The sequence below is a fragment of the Uloborus diversus genome, chromosome 5 (assembly GCF_026930045.1).
Source record: "Uloborus diversus isolate 005 chromosome 5, Udiv.v.3.1, whole genome shotgun sequence".
Taxonomy (NCBI): domain Eukaryota; kingdom Metazoa; phylum Arthropoda; class Arachnida; order Araneae; family Uloboridae; genus Uloborus; species Uloborus diversus.
In genome coordinates, this window is record NC_072735.1 from 95,568,301 (window position 1) to 95,588,120 (window position 19,820).

The following is a 19,820-nucleotide window of genomic DNA, read 5'->3' on the forward strand; positions in this document are numbered from 1 at the left end:
ACATACAAGTTACACTTAAACAATTTAACTTTCTTTTTTTTTTTTAATTTTAATGTTTACATTAAAACAGGTCTTTGTTTATTAATTCAGTTTTTTTTTTTTAATTTTCAACAAATGTTTAACTACATTTATGTGAACTATGAACGATAAAGACGATGATAAAGATGTTTTGATGATGAGATTTGTTTTAAATTTTACTGTAAGGTAAGAGATTTTGAGGGAAGAAGATAGAATCTTTTTCACATTTTGTTCTTTATTTAAATTACATCATTTAAAAAGGTCAGTCAACGTATAGGTTATTATTTACCGAACACAGAAGACCATCTCAAAGCACAATGGGGGAGACACCGAGAAAAATGGGACCGTAGATCAGAAGAGCACAACGAAAAATTTGTAACATTTATTGGACACACCTACTTTAAATTTCGTACCAGATGAATACTGTTCGCAATATTGAAACAATACTCGATGTTTCTTCCAACTTACGTGCTACGTAAGTGACATCAACGGAGAGCTAGATACCGGGCCCCAACACCCCCTCCTCTCAGGGATGCGGCCCTGCAGATTACAGACTATATATTCCAAGTAACTATAGCAAATAATCAAAATTCTAAAGCTGATTTCATGTTTTGATAGCTCATATTTTAACCAGGCCTTCGAACCGTTTTTTTTTCCGGTTCAACTAAATATGTAAACAGTCTGACCACAAAATGTATGGAATTTGGTAATTGGCCAAGTTACGACGATTTCATTTGAATGAATCTAGCAGGGGAGAAGGGAAAATAGCTATGGCATATTGATGCACGTGTTTTATAATGTCAATAGTGCCTTATTAATTTATAGTATCCTCTAAGTTGAAAATGAGGGACAACAAACAGAGTTTCTATAGAATCAACAAAAAGAAAATAAATGGTCAGTCGGTTTTCTATATGCAGAAAATCCACCGACTGGGGACTGGTCACCGCAGGTTTTTCAACTTTTTGTGGAATCCATTTTAAAGAAAAGGTAAGAGAGAGAGAGAGAGAGAGAGAGAGATTTCGAAACATTTGTATTTTCCCCTCGCAACTCCTTGGAGCCATTAAAAGCTTAAAGACATTTTCGTGTCAAAACAGGACTGCCTACTAAAGTGTTGCTGAAAATGATCTGCTGAATGATTCGATTTTCTCGCAAATGTCATAATATCCTATTTAAAATAGTACAATACAATTTTTTTTATTACCATACATATTCAATGCAATCACCAAGGGAGAGAAAGAGAGAGAAAAATCAATGAGTGCTTTGCGTGCCCCATCTCTTGATGACTTCCTCAGCGAAAATGCGTCACTGATCATACTGTCAATACATAAAAATGCTTTTTGCTGTGCGGCCAAGGTTAATGATTCGGTAGCCATTGTATTGCATCAGTTTAGCGTTCTCTTTGATAAGCCACATTGTATTTCGCTTTAAAATGGCTCTCAAATTTATGTTTGCCCGTAAGGTTTACTTACCGTTCCGTTATATGCTTTGTGCGCCAGATGAAAAACTGGTCTCTGTGTGCCCTTCCGCTCTATGGAAGAAGATCAGTTTTCGTTCTATCCACTGTTGGTCACGTCTCAGTAAAAGTCTTCGCTGGGGCGATTTTTTTGTCCTTTCTTCGCTCCTTATGTCGGGAAAGTTTTCAGATCATTGTGTTGTAAATGCTGCGCATCAGCTACCGTGAGCTCTTCGAGGATGAATATTTTATTAATGCAGGGAGTGTTTTTTCTGTCCCGTATTTCTGTAATTATTAAACACGATGAATAGCTTTCAGTTCGGTAGCCGATGAATAATTCAGTGTAATTGCACTGATTGGAATCAGCTAAAAGAATGCATGAACTTTATATCCAAACCGCAGAATTCATAATATTTTATTTAGTTTAATTTTGCATGTAATGTTCGTTGTGAGTTCTACACAGAGACATGGCCAGGGTTTTGTTTAAACCGTGAAAATAGTCCGTGACTTTTTTTTTTTTTAGTTGAATTCATTTTGGGAGTAAAATAAAGAAAATCAATGAAACCATAATATTGATTAATTCTGTAGAAACTTTCAAAGGATGAAACTTTACAAGGAAAGAAGAGATGTGTTTTATTTTAATGATTTAATATTTAGAATGCTACGCATTTTGTGTTGGAATTTTTTTTTTTTTTTTTTTGAAAACATCTACTGTTATATTTCTAAAATTCCATTCTATTTTTAAAATCCATTTTCAATTATGCTAAATTTTTATTTCAGTACAAAGCGGAAAAATACGCTGATTTAAGTTTTTGACGTGACCTCTCGGTAATCGAGCAGACAGCAATTTCCTGTGAAAGAATATTCCAAATATGGTTTTAATGTAAAACAAACTTGGCAACCATGTTGAAAATTAGGGAAACGGTTGTCGAATATGAAAATAAATTTGATTTTCGAAAATTGCATTTCCTTTTGTTTTTATTTTTAAACTAGCTGCGTCACCCGGCTTTGCAGGGCCTACCTCGAAGCTAAAAGTTATGTGTCGCGTGTTCAACAATAAGACTTGCACCAAAAAAAAAAAAGGAAAATTTTTTAATAACCCGATTAGAAAAGCACCAAAACAAAAGCAAGAATTTTATTTGCTCATAGTCGAGAAAATAATGGCAACGGATCTTTCTTCTCGATGATTTTATTCATGCTAATAAAAATTGAGCTCGCGTGGCAAATGATAAATTTCGAATTCAAAGTTGATTTTCCCTTTCTTAGAAATGCCCATGAAAACTTTTCTGTTGGTGATTTTAGGGACTTGGTAGTTTCATTTCCGAGGAAAAAATAATCTTCCGAAAGAGTGTTTTTCACGAGCTTTCAAATGAGACTAAAATTGAACCTACTGCATAATCATTTCGGGTAGAAAAAACGATTTGATACATTTCTCGAATCCTAAAATTAAAATTTGAACGGTTCGGTTTTTCGCCCCTTTGCATCCGGGGTACGCCACTGTTTCTTCTTTATCTAATATGTAGAAGAGACTATTGAATACGTGAAAATTTTCGAATTATGGCGGATTTGTACGTTGCACGTTTTGAAGTGTGCTGAGTCCATTTTGATATTTTTTGGAAAATGTTTGTCTGTCTGTGTGTGTGTGTATGTATGACTGGTCTGGAACAAAAACTACTTCATGAAATCGAACGAAATTTGACACACATATACAAACCCATGTGAGTTGGTCTACACATAGGTCTTAGAGGGTACAGAAGCTGATTCAATTTTGGAGACAATATCTCATTAAGGAATTGAGCAATCGAACATTTTCTCGTTACATGTGACTGTTATATCTCAAGAAGTAATAAACGGAATCAATACAAAAATTGCTCCACAGGTAGGGGACCACTGCAGGAAGTGATTCGATTTTGGCACAAATAGCTTAAAGGAGGAGGGGGAGCAATCGAATGTTTTTTTCCCGTTAATTGTGACTGCTATTCCTCATGTAATGCTAAGATTTAGATGAAATTTGGAAAAAAAAGTGAATCTGCGCGGAAAATAGAGCTGATTAAATTTTGGCGCCAATCACTACAAGGGGGCTGATTTTTGCTGTCATTTGCACGAGTAAAAATAGTTTATTAATACGACAACGTGAAAGATAAATCACATTAAAATGTTTTAGCTTACGATTGCCTTGTGCGAGCGTTTCACGTGAATTAATTGTTGCTTGAAGATCGGAGAAGTCTCAATGACTTAAAATATTTATCTGTTGTCACATTCTACTTGTTAACAGTAGCGTAGCAAGAAGTGGGCGATAGCCTACGACCTTGCACCTCCAGGGGCCTAGCAACGAAGCTTTAATTTAAGTCATAAAATAGTCACTGGTTCGAAATTCTCTAAACGTAGCAAAAAATAATAGTTCTATGAAACATCCAATCAATGTAATCCATATTTGTTGGAAAGGTATGAGAAATAAGCATTGCTAACATCCAAACAAAATTTAAACTTAACACTTGATATGTTTTTAGCCTACTTTCCCAGTAAAAGTCAGAAAAAGAAGAAAAAAGCATGAAAGAAGGCTTAATGCATCTTAAAAATATCGTGAAAAACAAAAAAAAGTCAAAAATAAATAAAATAATTAAATAAATATTGAAAAATTAAAAATTGGAAAGTAGGGTATTGAGATGGGGAAAAATGTCTGTCGGTCTGTCTGTCTGTCTGTCGGTCTGTCTGTCTGTCGGTCTGTCTGTCGGTCTGTCTGTCTGTCCCCCCCTAATAACTTTTGAATGAATAGTCCGATTCGAACAAACTTTTTTTTGTTCGAAAGATCTCGGCGAGGACACTTCATTCCCATATTTCACTTTTTGATTTGAACTATTTTTTGTTCAATTTTGAACAGTTCAAAAAAACTTAACATTAGCGTCTACAGGGAAATTCAAAGCAATTCCGAACTGTGAGGCGAATTTGCTTCAAACAAGCTTTGTAGGAAAAAGTTTTTGATGAAAAACTTGTATATAAAATATCTTTTTGATTTGAACAATTTTCCGTTTAATTTTGAACAGTTCAAATTCCTTAACAATAGTGCCTACGGGGAAACTGAAAGTCAATGAAGATTCCGTACTTGAAGGCGGATTTACTTCAAACAAATTTTGTTGGAAATAACTCTTGACGTCAAACTCCAGACTTCGACTCCGAGAATTTAGGGGCACTTGACTCCGACTCCGACTCCTGTGCCCGACAATAATTCGGACTCCGACTCCCCGACTTTGACTCTGACTTCGTAGTTTTGGCAAAAATTTATACACGGTGGACAAATGACTGACTCCGATTCTTAAATATTCGACTCCGACTCCTTTATCTCAAAATGAAATTGACTCCGACTCCGCAGCTATGGTTTTAACTGTGAAATAATTATTGTTGATATGACTTGTTTTTATTTTTACGCTAAAGTTTCAATTTAGGTACTCAGTTTTTGGCGAATAAACTCGAAGTCATTTATGTTTCTACATAAAGATATGCGCAGACGATTTTTTTTTTTTTTTTTTTGACAAAGAAAACTATTTCTTTAAGTTGACATTTTATTGCTTTTTTTTTTTTTGGTAAGTGCATTAATTCATTTAAAAAAATGTTTTTTGGCAACAGGGGAAAAGAAACGATTTTTTTTTTTTTTTTTTTGATATGATGTATTTATTTTAATGAGCTGATTAATTTTAATTATTATTTTCTCGTTTTGAAAGCTGTTAAAGATTTTTTTTAATGAAAAAAAGTGTATTAGCTGCTTTGTGTAAAAGTTGCTGCTTTTTTTTTTTTTTTTTTTTTTTTTTTTTACGCATAAATTTTTTTTAGATGAGTGGGGATTATTTTATTTCTAGAAATCAGCTTAAAGTATTTTTAAAATATGTTTGAAAAAATTTGCGATTTTAGCTATTTTTGAGAATATTGATCAGGTACTAGAAAGTAGTATGGGTATACGGGAAAGTAGGCTCATCTAGTTCTAGACAGAACTTCTTGTTTGTATTTCTTTTCCTTTTCTTTTCATTTTCCGTTCTTTTCTTTGTTTTCCGTTGTTAAACCCTCCCTATAATAAATTATTCCTGTTATTATTGTTTCAGGGTGTATACTATTTTATAATATATCCTAAGCTGTGTGCTGTGTTTTTAATTTCACTTCGCATTAATGTGTTAGGTTGCAACTCACCAAGAATACAAAGAGAGATTTCAAAACTCAAGAGATAGGAACTCTTTGAACTTACAGGTTTAAGCAATTTCTATAGCGTGCAAAAAAAAAAAAAATAAATAAATAAAATAAAAATAAAAATAAAAATAAAAAATAAAAAAAATAAAAAAAAAATAAAAAAAAAAATAAATAAAATAAAATAAAAAAATAAATAAATAAATAAAAATTAATTTGAATTTTGACATCTTGAATTCAAATTATGTTTTTCGCAATCACGAGTATGTGTATGTAGGCGTGTGTGTTTGTGTGTGTAGGCATGTGAGTTTTTGCCTGTGTGCTGGCATAAGTGTGTGGGTAGTTGTGTGTATGAATGTGTGTGTGGGGGGGGGGGTATGTGTATGTGTGTAGGCATATGTGTTTGTCTGTGTACAGGCATGAATGTGTGGGTAGTTGTGTGTATGAATGTGTGTGGGGGGGGGTATGTGTATGTGTGTGTAGGCATATGTGTTTGTGTCTGTGTGCAGGCATGAATGTGTGGGTAGTTGTGTGTATGTGTGTGTGTATGTTTTTGTGTGTATGCGTAGGTGTATGTGTTTGTGTGTGTGTGTGTATGTGTGCGTGTGTAGTTGTGTATGTATGCGCGTGTGTGTAGGACATGGATGCAATCTGGAGACGGCTTTCGCTATAGGAGCAGCATCGTGAGGAACCGGTCGACGGTGATGGTGCTGAGGGTGGCGGTGGGAAAATAAAATGATAGGACGCCAAAAACAGTCAAATGAAAGCAATAAGCAATCGTGATTGCTCAAAAAAAAAAAAAATCGCTTCTGATAAATATAGTTTTGTAAATTTACGAAGGAAGCTATGTTTGAATTAAAACTTTGTTCACAATTAGTTAGAACTCTTTTTATTTTAAGGTTTTTTTCCCTTTTTCATTTGTAATGGTCTTGTCTCTCTCCCTCCCCCTTTTTTGAAACATATAGATTTTTAGAAACCAACTTTTTCACGTCTATAGATTTGTTAAGGATATTAAGTTCTAATAGTGCGCATAAAAACAGAAATGCAGTTTTGATAAATTACTCTTCAAATGAACAGAAACAACTTAAAATCGTCTCTTGTATACTTCGTCATTTTTTTTCTACTAAGATCACTCATTGTATACTGTATATTGTTGGCTGGTTAAAAATATTCTTGTATGGTAATTTTTTTAAAAATTCCTCAACTCTTCTAATGAATCACAATATCTTAAAAGTTGAAAGAGTTCTGATAACGCGGACGTAGGGAGTTTTCAAAAATCATGGCGCCCCATCCATTCCAAAAATTCCATTAAAAATATGGAAATTCCTCCAAAGAAATAAATAATGACACAAGATACCACTAAAAGTTCCCTAAAAGTTCTATCAGCTGTTAAGATAATCCGTCAAATAAATAAATTTAAAAAAATTAGGAAACATGAAAAGTTTCATTTAAGTGTAAAGCTATCCGCCAAATCATTCTCCAAATAACTTCAGAACAAACTGAGATAATTTTTTGAAAGTTAGACGCTTTGATGATCGAAACTTGACAAATTGTTTGAGTTATTTTGGATGGTTTTATGATGAAAACATATAATGGACGAAAGTTTGCAGTTGCTTTGCTAGCGTTGTAAGTGTGACGCGTTTTGTAGCGAATAGCGGCACAGCATATTTTCTTTTATCAAAATTTGGTTTCAAATAATTTTTGAATTTTTTTTTATTTTTGACCTAATTGTTAAAAAAAATAAATAAATTTAAAAAAAAAAGTTAAAAATACGGCTGAAATTTCGATGAATTTTAACATTATACCAAGGTTGTACTATTATTTTTTTAAAAATTATTGGAAGAAATTAAGAAGGGTCACGCGACTGGTATCTATCAATCCAAAAATGATTGCGAGTTGAAATAAATATCAGGTTTTGAGCGAAGTGAGATCAGTAATCAATCTTTATTGTTTAAAACTTTTCAAAAACGAGTTGATGTGTGCATCACATGACTTCCTTTTACTCCAATTTAATGTCATTTCCCCATTATTCGCTATTTTAATGTGATTCAATATTTATTCTCTAAATATCACCAACAATGGCCAAATTGAAACCAAAAAAAAAAAAAAAACTCCGCCAAATTTGTCGCCAAGTTGGCGACAAAACTTGGCGACCAAAAGACTGGCGATATATCGCCAAGTGTCCGACAAATTATAACGCCACTTGAGTTTACATCGAAATTAACAATGATTTCCCCCCAAAAAGGTGCAAAAGACCCCCTTAGGAACATCCGAAAGCAACCAAAAGGGGAGGTGCACAACTAGACCCCACTACGAGTCTATGTACCAAATTTCAACTTTCTAGGACATACCATTTTTGAGTTATGCGAGATACATACGCACATACGCACATACGCACATACACACATACGCACATACATACAGACGTCACGAGAAAAGTCGTTGTAATTACCTCGGTGATGGTCAAAATGGATATTTCGCGTGTCTATACATTCTTAGGCACTTTTCCGCATGTGGTCGAATCGAAAAAAAAACTCAACATTCATTTGGGGGTGAGCAAAATGGAAATTAAGGGCGATTTTTGAGTGAAAATTTTTTCGCGAATACAATACTTCCTTTTTTGTAAAAGGAAGTAAAAATCAACGTCGCAAACAACACAAACAATAAAAGATATTTTAAGCGCAGTCACCGTTGACTTTTCCCAAAATTACTGGGGGGGGGGGGGGGAGAGACAAAGAAAAAAAGTGAAACCCGGTATTTGATAGCAAGGACAGGCTGTTTCCTAGCGTCGCTACAGTGCAGGCGGAGAAACAACTTTTACAGATTTTGTACCCTCCGAATAGCGGACAGTCACGGGACCGGAAGTTTTGTTTGTTATTGCGAGGCGTCCGGTTCGCTATTAGGGAAGATTACTATAAGAACTTCGTTTTTTGAACTAACAGCGATCAACTTAACAAGAACTACAATGTTAATAAAAACTGTACTATTATCATCGCGTTATTGTATAATTGCGTTATTGGTTCATTTTCAAAGTAACTTATCATTTTGTCTTCCATAAAATAAAGACAATACACATTAGGTAAGGGGGGGGGGGGCAAAGGGAATATACTAAATGTAATTTTTTCCAAAAAACCGCAAAAACCATGCCAATTTACATTTACATACATTAAACTCTCAAAGCCACGGCGGGAGAAGAATTGACCCCCGACCCCCGATCCGCAGAAATGACGGGCCTAATTTATAAACACTCACAGTTATTCCTAGATTTATCGTTAGAATATAACATGAGATTAGATTTAAATTATTTATTATCTATGAATTAAAGTATTCTTCATTTTTTAAACTATGCGAAAGCAGAAAAAAAAAGGTTCAGTGGAAGTTAGAGAGGATTCTCTAACGTTAGCTATAACTGAAGTATCAAATTTAAATTTGAAAATGTATTCAAAACTTTGTGTGGGGGCAGGGGCGCTCCGATGGGTGGTCACGGGAGGTCACTGTGACCTCCAAAACATTTCCTAATTCGGTAAATTTTGTTTAACGATTTGGAAAAGTTATCATCATTCGGCAAAATTTGTTGTTTTGTTCAGCGAAATTGTCATCAGTCGGCGAAATTCCATTCGGAAAAATCATCATCATTTGGCACAATTTGGAATTTCATTCGGCAAATCGAGAATTTCCACCCTCCCAAAAATTTAGTTCAGGCGCTCTGGCTCTTGCATGGGGAGGGGTCACCGACTTCGTTTTATTTTTCCGAAAGTTTTTATTCTCTGAAAGTGTTAAAAAAAGAAAAAAAAATCGAAAGTAAGGGAAAAAGGAAAAAAAAAAAACAAAAAAAACAACAACATCTGCTGTCAAAGTTCAAATCCATAGTTGTTTCATGGAAACACAAAGTACCAGAGCGAAAAATTTATACCTGAAGGACTATTGGTGAAAAATTAAGATCATCCGTAAGGGAACTTCCTAGTTGCTTCCCATTACACTAGATGGCTCTGATGCCTCACTCCGCGCCGTCACGATCTACCTCACAAACTCCCATAAAACTGTGCAGAAAAAATAGCTGAAAACCAGTTACGTATATAAAATCCTTGTTTAGTAGCTTGAATTGTGTCACTTGTCTCACCGAGACAGTACCAGCTGGATGCAGCTTGAGTTACCTTGTTCAGTTGCAATGCATTTGTTTGTTTTTAAAATTTAAAAACTGGCTGTCTCTTGCATTTGGTTTCGGATTCAGGATATTTAATTCGCTTTGTATTTCCGGACAGTTCCGCTGTGTGGAGTTTGTTTACGTTGTGATTTAACGACAACCGCGTGCACCGCTCTCGAGTGTTCCAAATTCGATCCGGCGTATTTCTGTGCCTTGAGGAATATTAAATAACCAGGTATTTATCTCTTTTTTTTCTTGTATTCTACTTTCTGTTTCATTAAAAATTATTCAGTAAAGTGTGAAAAAATATTTTGTGCGCTGTTTTTCAGAGTTCTTACTTTATGTATCTGTCAAGTTTTGATAGTTTTGCCGCACAAAATAATGCGCTAAATGTTATTCAAGTTAGTATTTAATATGAAGGGGAAATATTTTATTGCAATGCAATTTACATCCCTGGAAATTTTATAGTTTTGAATGATTAAGTTGATTGCCAATTAAAGGTAGTTGAATGAAATAAGGATACTATATTGAATGAAAAAAAAGAAGGCTCGCTGTAATATTTACTTTGAAACAAATTGGGCATCGGGAACGCAAAGTTCAAATTTTTTTAAAGTTGGCAAATTTCGCCAGAATGTATTGGTTTAGAGTACACAGTGGTTTTTTAATTGTGAACTGTTTTTACTCTTTTTTCCGGGGGGGGGGGGGGGAGTTGTATATATGTCGGAAAACAAAAAAAAAATATGCGCACTAAAATGCAAAATCATTACTTTAAGAAAACTCAATTTTAATATACTCTACTAGGGAGATCCGCCCCTGCTCGTTTCGCTCGCCAACCCCGTTCGCCGCCTGCGACGGATGGCAATTGATGATTGATTACTATTTTTATCAACAAGTCATTTTTTGGCCTCTTAAGGTTTGGCAGGTTGAGACAGCGCGAAATGCCCCCCCCCCCCCGGGTGTCCTGCATCGAGTGGTACTAGTTTTGATCTGGTAGACATTGACAGTTCGGAGGAGATAGGGTTAGATACACATACGCGCACAGATTTTAATGATACAGAATAGAAGATATGCAACCTCAAATATGCAGTATGCACCTTCAAACTTGCGACCAAGTTCGTATCTAACGTACATAGTCTCAAAACCACGCCATGTACTCCAACCCGTTCTTTGTACTTGTCATCGACTGCGAAATCCCCCCCCCCCGCCATAAACATGAATTTTATGTAGGAAACAAACAAGACACAAATTTCATTTTTTTGTTTTTATTGTTCTTGTTAGCTTAAAAAAAAAAAAAAAAAAACTTTCTAACGAGAGTTGTATTAGCATTTTTTGACAAAGCTTCTCTCTATCATTGGTAATTTTTTCGACTCTTTTCCAGAGCTTAATTTCGCACAGAATGCTCTTATACTTTTCACTTATATACAAATTTCTACATATCAGTCGAAATTCAGGTTACTTACGTACGAAAATGAGTTCTAAAGACTGTACGGCGTCTGCACTTCTTTTCTGTGAAATTCTGCATCTCTTTTGTTGAAAATTAAGTCCTCAGTACGTCGATAATAGTGTGAGCACAAACGATGTCGAAAAATCATATTTTCGAATCTGCTGCACATATTACAGTGAGTAATACAAGAATGTTAAACGAAGTGTTCTAAGATTTTTTGAGGGGGGGAGTACAAATGAGAAGTTTACTTTCAAAACGAATTATATCCAGTTATATATTTTTTTGGCAAAACGAAAAAATGTTTTACGCGAAAACACTAATTGATAGAATTTCTAATTTTTCAATGTTTTGGTAGAATAACAAGTGACTATTGGCATTAGTCATGGAATTTTTTCTCAATTTTATCAGAACTAAATTGCCAATTTTATTTTGGATATATTTATTCCCTTTAGGTGTAAAACAGTGGATATCATCCCTTTTGCAAAGAAACTAGGCATTTTCTAGTTTACTTTCAAAGCAGATTATATATAGTTTTATATTTTTTTGGCAAAACGAAAAAAAACGTTTTCCGTGAAAACACTGTCAGAATTTCGAATTTTTCGCAATGTTTTGGTTGAATAACTAGTGACTATTGGCATAAGTCTAGGAATTTTTCCACAATTTTATCAGACCTAAACTGCCAATTTTATATGGATATATTCCTTTTGGTGTAAAACAGTGGATACCATCACTTTAGAAAAAAAAAAAAACGCATTTTCTTCAGAAATAAACTTTAAGATTGATACAAAATGTTCAACATTTTTCAATAAAAAAAAAATGTTTTTTTTTTTTACTCCTCTTTATTCCTTCCTAGTTTATTCTTTTCATTGAACATTAAAAAAAAAAAAAAAAAAAATCCAATTAAGTATGAACAATGAAACCAGCCAAGCCAATTCAAATAACAACGTTGTAGGTATTAATATAGATCACAATTTTTCAATTAATCACAATTTGATCATTAATGGATCACAATTTAATAGTAATATCAATTATTTAATATTAATTTAGTAATCACAATTTGAGGTCATGCTTGCTTAACTGATAAACAGACTTCCGCAAGGTGCTGCAATCTCTTAGTACGGACGGGTATCATGCTTGATTGGAAATGCTCAGCCAGTGCCTCTCTCCGTTATTTAATTTGTGAACTACTTTTGAATTGGAAGTGGCAAATTCAAATTTGGATATGTGCCCTTTTGATATGAAAGGGATAAGTTTCAATTTGCTATAAAAGACCTGGCGAGAAATAAGGGGATTGATATAGTACACCGTTTAGGTGGTAAAACCAATGTTTAAGCATTTTTTACCAGTAGATATTAACTATTTCGAGAAGAAAGAAATTCATGGGTCGATAGGGCTTATACTAGAGATTCTGAAAACAAAAAAAAAAAGTCGTTTTTTTCCCCCCAAAAGTGGATATAATCCGTTTTGAAAGTAAAATCTTCAAATGTTCAATATGTGAGTGCGACAAACGTCTGTAATCCAGTGCGTTCTACACACTTGTGGTTCTGTTTGTGGGGTTATAGGTTACGTTAAAGACACTATAATATAAACTACCGATGCCAAAAACACGACAGGAATCTCAAGGGTGCATTTGTGGAGAATGGACAGAGTGGTACTACAACATAGTGCAGAATTCCGCATCGTCATATAAGATCAACTGTATCTCCCCCCCCCCTCCCCAGAGTTTTCTCAGAATGGATTATGGCGCAAGTTGCGCCATCAAAAAGAATTTTTTTTTTTGGGGGGGGGGGAGATTTTGTAATTTTAAAATTAATTTGTTTAAATGAATTTATTGATTTATTTTAATTTAATTACTTATTTTATTTTATTCTGTTTATATTTTATTTTTATTTCATTTATTTATTTAGTTTGTGTGTATGTATGTCATTAAAAGTCGGAGCTTTTGTAACGAAATAATAACAGTAAATAATAATTAAAAATGGGGAAAATAAAAAATATTTTTTAAAATTAAACAAGTTAAAAAAAGAGAGCTAAAGAGGGTTGAGAAAAATTTGGATGTGGGGGCGGGAATTTGCGCCATTGAGCTTGGGGGGGATGGACACCCCTGCCCCCTCCCAGCTAAATAAATGAAAAATTAATGTTTATTTTTTTTTCAAATAAAAAATGGCTTGGTTTTTGTTATTTTCCGTAAAATTTTGCATTGCGTACACTACACAGCATTTGCCTCCCCCCCCCCCGTTCCAAGAAGAATTTGAAATGACGGGCCCGGCAGCATTACAAACCATTGATAGAGTGATGCCACAAAATATATGAAACTAATTGGATTACAGATTGTACGTAAGAAGCGATGTATCAACGGGGTTGCACATCGAACGTTAGTTATCGAAAAATAAATAAAATAATAATAAAAACTTGGTACATTTCTCTTTACATTCATTCGGATCCATCATATCGCACCCCTTCAAGGAAAGTGACACAGCTCTAAATTTGGCAAAAACTTACGATATTGTTTTAGAATCTAAATGTAATGCTCTTTCTTGCCACAAAACTCCCACAAAGTTAGCTCATACAACCGGTGCGTGGTGGCATAAAAACGATTCGTGTGTGATGAATTAATAGTCTGCTTTCTGCCGCAATTGTTCAGCCGAAAATGTTCGCGTTGTGGGCGAGGAATTCGTGTTAGCTCTAAAATTCGTTCCTCGTGAAAATTATGCCTTATAGTGATTTCGCGTAGGTCGAATCGCGAGTCGACTGTAATCACTACTAACACAGCCTCAAAATTTCATAATTTGGATGAAACATTTTCGAACTTTAAGTATACATTTTTAATTTAGACAACAAAGACTAACCAGTATTCGTCATATTATAAATTGTTTGCACGTATTTCAATATTTTAGACTAAATCGCTTCCAACGGCTATTGCGTAAAACCTTCATTTTCACCAATGCTGTTTTGTTGTTCGATTTGTGTCATTTTCCTTTCCCGGGGTGAGATATGTGCTTACTGCTTACCCTGTATTTTAAGTAGATTAGGACAGCCCTTTTCATCAATTTACTGGGATATTTTTTAGAAATATAATATTGCTTTATTTAATCTCTTCAAAAAAAGAAAAATGGCTGTGCCGTATTTGCATGTTGAACTGAAGGAAGAACTAGGATTACTTTTATAACTGGAAGTTCGAAGAAATTATAGCTAATGTGATACACAAAAGCTGTTCCTTTCTCACTGGTGCCCATAAGCAGGGCGAGAAAGTCATGGCGCGGATTGCGCCATTGAAATTTTTAAGTGGGTTGATTCGATAAGTCTTCGTCTCTTTGTTGGGGGTCTCGTTCTTGGAGGTTCTCCCCAGCATTTGAGAGGTTGCGCCATGGTTCTAATGGGGGGGGGGGGGGCTACTGCCTTTATGAACGCATATGCCCCGTTTTATGAACGCATTAAACTAAAACACCTCTCCTAAATTTTATTGTATGCGTGGTCTTCTTTCTTTTTCCTTTTTCTCTCCTCCCTCCCCCCCTTTTTTTCCATTTTTGCTTGTTACTTACTGAACAAGTCAACTCTTTTTGCATTATGCAAGGGGAAAAAGGTTGGGAACCGCTGTTCTACCGCAAAGCCTACGTTCTTCAAAGGGTTTATTGTTTTTAAATATTCCACGAGTCTTTGGGCTTCATAAAAAAAATTGAAATCTGAGGGAAAAAATCTATAAAATCCGAAACTGATGCTGGTTAAAAGAGCGATGGGTATATATGAAGTTGAAAAAATGCGTGTAAAAGTTAAAAGAGCAAACCAAAATTAAAAACGAAAGGACCCTTAATTCTCCGATTGCTTTAACACGAAACGAAGGCACAAGAATAAAATCCGTTGAAGTCATTTTCAATTCTTCTCCAGTTTCACAATTGAGTAAAGACCGAGTCGATGCTTTCCCAATTCCCCTCAAGTGGGAGCGATCTCATTGCTTGTACAGGAGAAATTCAATTATTCGATGAGAAAGAATCGCACCCACACACACGCACAAAGAATCAGACAGAGAGTCCTCGGAGTGTGGGACAATGATTTCGAGAACAAATATTTGCATTCGTTTAATCCACTTCTCATAATCTAAGCGGGGTGTTTTTCTTTCCGTGGATCAAGCGGCATTGCCGGGTAAAAAGAATAACGTACAGCATACAAAGGGACTGCTGCCTTCAGGTAAGCAGGAGTTCCGAATGCTTATTCAATTCACCAATTTTAGATCGAGTTTTCTCAAAAAATCAACACAGACGTAGTAGATATAAGAAATTTAACGGAATGGAGAGGAAATCTTTAATGATACATCACTAAGGCCAAGTCCCAACTTGAGGTATTTTTACATTTTGATTTTTTTTTTCACATATAGTAATTTAAAAAAAAAACACCAAGTTCAATAAGAGGAATAAATAGTGTAATCCCGAAAGGAATCGAAGATGGAGCATCGTTGTGAAAATTTACAGAAAGTTAGGTAGTCATTCGGAATATTAGTTTATCAGGATCGAAAATGATAAACTTTGTAACAATCTACTTTTCAACATCAAATATGCGGTATATCCTTCATTTCAAGCGCAACAATTTAGTTTAATGAATGCTCTGAGAAAGGGCGGATCAAGAAAGTTTTCGAGGGAAGAGGCGAATGATTTTCTTCACTCAGTTTTTACTATGTATCCTGATTTTAAAATATTGATCACAAAAGTTTTGAAATTCTATTTCGGAACAGTTTTGGGATAGGGTCCCAAACCTCAACATCAATGAAAATTGTCTAAATTTGCGCTTTTTGAACTTCATTTTCAAAATATTACAGGAAGAAAGTCCCTCAAGGGAGGGCCGATCGCCCTCCATCGCCCCTCCCTTACATCCGTCCCTGGCTCTGAGCACTTACAAACATAGCTAGAATTAGTGCAAAGCGGTTTTTTTTTTCTCAAAAAACGCAAAAGTTTTAAATGTAAACAGTCTACTCATTTCGTAAATTTTTTATGCAATTTTTAATTCGGCTCGATATTGGAATGTTTGGGGCGTAAGTCCAAGGCTGCAAACAATGCTGTGAGATAATAATTCATCACGAAAACAAAAACAGCAGCAGAATATAAAAACCCATCTTTCACCAAACTAAACTGATAGTTTGAAAATTAATGCAAGACAAATTCAGCCAAGAACGAACCCAGTGACTGTTAAGTTTCAGTCAACTTGGGAAAAAAAACTGTTCATGGTACAGTTGTGGAATAAAGGAGCTCAATGTTTGACTCAAATATCTGACAGTTTCGGTCTGACTTTAGGTTCAGCATTTAATTTGCTAATGTATTTATCTTTGAGTGTGTTAAAATCATTTTTAACACTGCCAACGCATGTATAGCTCTTTGCCGCACTATGATGAAAAAGCAGGTGTTCGCATATGCTCCATATAATGTTTCCTTCAAGTTTAATCGAATTTTCCGATCAAAAGCTACTGAGAAATCCAAAGCTTTCATCTTAATCTAAATTGTATTCAAAAGTTGAACTTCTTTGGCACTCGATGAAATTGATAAAAACTCGCGTCTTGCAAAAGACAAATGAGTAAAAGATTATAAATCTTTTACTAACGCATCTTTTGAAAAACGCTCCCCCTCCCCCCCCAACACTTTCCTTTTTCCACGATGCAAAATTTTTGAAGATTTTTCTAGTGTTCCGCTTTTCAATGTGAGAAATACGCTTGTAGAGGCGTTCAAAATATCTCTGGCCGTAGCCAGAGCAATTGTCTTGATTCAGAAAACTCCAAACTGCGGACAACAACTGAAACAATAATCAAACCCAATCCCTTAAGATGATTTCATACTTTGTTTCAAAACATTCAAAACAAGTCTTGATTCAGTATTGTTTCGTTCAATTTTAAAATTGTTTTGTTTCAAATTTAAAGGATACCTTGAAACCTATATACTCGGCGAAATAAATGTAGTTTTCATCATCATACAAGAACAAGCCTGAGAAAATAAGTCATACCATTGCAATCTGCAATGTAATACAAAATCGAACGTATTTTTTTCTTTTTGTAACGAATTTAGATTGCAGAAAGCATTTGATGTACTTTCTACTTAGTACAGTAAATTCCTTGTGGTCAAATGTATAAATCTGGTTCACTAGATATTTTCTTCAAATGAAAAACCACGTAATTTGATTGGTTTGAAATAACTGTTGAAATAAAGAAGAAATTGTTGTTTTTTCAGCTAATAGCATAGCACAGCACAGTATTTTCTTTTTTCAAATCATGCTTCTAAGTCTTTTTAAGTAGAACTGTATCTAAGCCTTCCTCTTCAGGAAAAAAAATTCCTTTTTTTTTACAAAAAGAATAATTATTGCAAAAATTTAAATGTTTTTAAAAAATTACTAAAATTTTTCAAATAAAATACTGATTTTTAATTCGTAATTGTCTTGATTTTTTCCCTTACAGTAAAAGGGATACCTTGTAACTTTTTAAGATATGTAGACAATTTTTCAATTGAAAATTAGCACCTAAATGCATTAGATTTTTTATTTTTCACTCTTATCTTTCCAAAAAATTGTGCGAACTATTTGTCTGTCCTTATTTTAATTTAAAGAAACTGGAAAACGATTTAGCATAAGCATAGTTATCATTAAAAAATAATTTATTCAAAAGAGATAAAATTAAGTATAATAATAATAATGTCACAATCACAATAATTATGAAAATAAATTAAATGACTGTAATAAGCATTGTAATGAGCAATATTCGCAACTCCAATAAACTGTAGGGAGCGCTGCAGCCACTGTCTAATGGCGGATGAAAAAGGTAAAACAATCACACGCCGTAACTTATAACTTGCTTTGACGCTTAGTGAATGACAGTAATTTTTCGTCGTGTTTGTGGGAAGCTTTCTTTTCTATTCTTCTGAAATTACATTACATCATAAATTGTCTGAAGCCTGTAATTCACCCCAAAGAAAACACGTGGAATGGAATGTTTTACCTTTTTCTTTAGTATTGTTAATCACCGCAAGGTAACGTATTCGAGCTCTGGAGTTGCGAATAAATAAAGATGAGAAAGCGTATAGAATTTCCATGAGATTGGCAAGAAAACGAATCGTTATTAAAATGGATTCGTAGTAAATCGTCTGCAGTTTACGTCATAAAATTTCTATTCGATTTTTGTTAGAGACGTTCCCTTGGCAACACGTGCTTTTCCACTTTGAATGTTAGCTTTGTTGTACGTTCCGTCTGCATAAATTGGTTTATGGAGGATTGTGTTCATTTTTGTGTTAGTTGTTCAGCATGAAATATTATGTATTAGAACAAATGAGTATGGTGGTGAGGAACGAATTCGCCATAGATATCTTGCCTATCGTTGTGTTGCAAGGAAAGTCACTTAAACGTATTATTTTCTAAGAAGGCGCATAAGTAAGCTCCAAGTTAAGTGGGCTAATTAATTGGTAAAATTTTGGTGTGTAAAGTACATTCATGTTGTATGCAGAAGAAACTTTTTAAAAAAAGAGAAGTACTGGAACTATATCCTCAGAACTTATTTTCATACGTAAACAGCGTAAGTTCTTTCTATTATGCAAAAATTTTATTGAAAATTCAAAACAAGTATAGGAGCCAAGCTTCCGTGTAAATGAGTGAGTTTCCATTCAATGAAATGCATTGCGTTCCCTGAAATTGAGCTGCTTTTTTTTTTTTTTTGACCAATTATGAATTGCTTATCATTCTCATTTGACCAAAGTTGATGTTGATCTGATTTTTCAGATTGCCATGACGACAGTTGTTTTTAATATTTATTTAGAGAGTGGACTTTCTCGTCGTCATAGAAACAAATCGCCTGCGGTTTAATTTTAGTAATTTATTATTTTAGGTCTTAACTCAAGCAGACTTGACATTTTTTAAAAAAGGTTTTTGCGTAAAATTACGTTTTTTCGGGGAAAAAGACCTTTTTGATGGATATAAAAAGCAAAACTTCATCTAAATACAAAACTTCCAGATTACTAATTCCCATTATTTAAGATTGATAATAAATAAAAGTACATTACATGATACGCTGTAAATAATCTTTACAATAAGTATCCTGGTGGATATCGGTCATAAAATCTTTATTACCGCACCCTAATCACCATTTCTTTTTTTATTGATATACCTCCTATTACCTATTTTAAAACATCACCAGTCATACGACCTGTGAAAATTTCCTGGTCATTTCCACTCCATTCCATTTGTAAAACAAAGAAACCCAACGAGTAGGGTCTTTTCGCAATTCGTGATTGCGAAAAACATAGTTTGAATTCAAGACGTCAAAATTCAAATGAATTCTGGATGTTAATTTTTTATCCTTTAGCTCATTTCTTAGGATTGAAAGGGATTTCTCGAAACCTCGAAGCACGTGTCTGAAATTTTTACTGTTATTTGTGTATTTAAAACCCTGTTTCAACACACTTAGGTAAACATTTTAACTGCGCATTGGAATGTGTTTTTCTCTTTTACAAGTAAAAAATACTCCCTATTTTTCTCATAAAACTTTGAAATTCAGCTCTGTACTATCCCCGATTATCCAAAGAACCGAATTTCTGATTCAATTTGTGATTATATGTCACTCCTATTGT

The 19,820-nt window shown here is 34.2% G+C and overlaps 1 protein-coding gene across 2 annotated transcripts in view; it reads left to right on the top strand.

Moving 5' to 3' along the window:
- Positions 1 to 9,776: 9,776 nt before the first annotated feature.
- LOC129222882 (uncharacterized) overlaps positions 9,777 to 19,820 on the top strand; it is a 260,010-nt gene continuing 249,966 nt past the window's right edge. The window contains exon 1 of one of the 2 annotated variants that reach the window (XM_054857445.1): positions 9,777 to 10,023. The gene's annotated coding sequence lies outside the window, so the exon portion shown is untranslated. The remainder of the gene's footprint in view (positions 10,024 to 19,820) is intronic. The other variant, XM_054857446.1, reaches the window with a different exon arrangement.